Source organism: Tachypleus tridentatus, unplaced genomic scaffold (genome assembly GCF_004210375.1).
Source record: "Tachypleus tridentatus isolate NWPU-2018 unplaced genomic scaffold, ASM421037v1 Hic_cluster_2, whole genome shotgun sequence".
Classification (NCBI taxonomy): Eukaryota; Metazoa; Arthropoda; class Merostomata; order Xiphosura; family Limulidae; genus Tachypleus; species Tachypleus tridentatus.
In genome coordinates, this window is record NW_027467782.1 from 31,863,738 (window position 1) to 31,865,583 (window position 1,846).

Genomic DNA, 1,846 nt, shown 5'->3' on the forward strand with positions numbered 1-1,846 from the left:
GCACCCTAGACCCAGGTATGCATCATTGTTTATCCACTTTTCTCATTGTAGGGCAAAGTTACAGTAATATCTTTGCTGGTTAAGATTGATTTTCTGTCACATTCTTTTCCTCTTGACTTGCTCCTCTCATTTTCTACCCTGTTATCTTACACATTCCACATGGGAGCAAAGAATATACCTGTTTCAGAAGTGATGTAGTTTCTTTCTTCAGATTTGTTTCTCTCATATGTGGAAGTATCCTTTGGGTGTTTTAGTGGGTGTGTCTGTTCTTTGCTCACACTGGACCCTCATTCTAACCAATGTGAAATTCTAGCTGATATTGTGAGTGAGGGAAGTGCCATATTGGAAGTTATAATTTTTCCACCTTTCCTTCCCATGCATTTCTGGTGCTTCTGTTTTCTTCCAAACTTAGATATGATAGTTTGATAGAGGTTCACAAAGGAGTCATGTGCATCAAGTGATTGTACTGTGCACAGAAGGCTTGTGGCATGTCTAAAGAAAATGTTTGGACAATAGGGGTCAGTAATGAATTATAACAGCTTATCTTGTGAGTGGAGGGAAGTATCTTCAGAAATAAATTTTCAGTATAGGAAAATTATAACTTTTACTGTTAGTTTTACTCATTCCTTCATGGTTTTCATACTTTGTAAAGTAAAGTTACATTTTAAAATAAGTTGATGTGATTAATTTTATCTTTAGCTTTAAATTTGAGCTGTTTTGAAGAACATCCAAAACTACTAGGTTTTACTTTGGCTAAGTACTTGTTCACCTAATAAATAAAGTTAGATATAATTATTCATTTCTTTTTTTTTTACTACAAAGTGTTTAAGTAACTGTGTAGTTCAGATACAACACTTAAGGCCCAAAATTATCACAAACTTGCTTATGAAGATAAGCTGAATTATCTGGGGTAACAAGTCAAAAGGTGTATTGTAGTATTATTGCACCAGATAACTGATAAATGAATATTTTTTTGTTGTTTCTAAGTGTTAAACAATGTGTATGATACATTTTAATGTACAAAGTTTAGCTTTATAAAACAAAAAAAATTAATTGTATGTTATTGTGCCTGGAGTATGAAGTCGGAGATTCCTCTGTTTTTTTATATTTTTCTTCACTTGATAACATGTTTTGAGACATAAATTCTAAAGACTATTGTACATGTTAATTCTAACTATACTTCAACAATTGTAACTTGGAGACGTTTTTCATTTGGTATTTTGTTAATATCTGACACTTATTTGGTGAAATTAATATAAAATTTAAAAAGAAAAATTCGTACTTTTATTTCTGCACAGCCTCAGAGTTTTTCTTGTAAACAAAACAACTAGAGTCTTTCTGCCCATTTTAAAGAATACCTGGACTTTTTATAACCTATCTTCTCTGATTTCAGGTGTTTCCTTAAGTTATTCTATGGGCCTTTGTTGAAATCTTGTGATGGTGTTGCATTAAGCAGTTTGATCATTTAATAATGAAATATAACTTTATAAACTGCGATAAAGGAATTTTGGTGATTATGATTGGGTAGAGCGAGAATTAGATTGTCATGTAACAGTGGAGTAAATATCTAGATTTATGAGTTTTTGTTGTTCCTTTTTCTTTGTAAATTGTGAAGTTACTTTTGTGTTGAATTATAACTGAAAGGTACATAATTTATTGTAAATGAGAAGATACCAAATGTGAGCTTATACAATTCAGAATGGGTACCAAAGAAAACTTTATTACAAGTTTAACACACTAACAAATGTACAATGTTTGGAGAAAGTTTTTCTACCACCAGATATAAATGGTTTACCTAAGCAAAGAACAATATAGTCATGTGACTATGTATTGATTATAGTTTAAT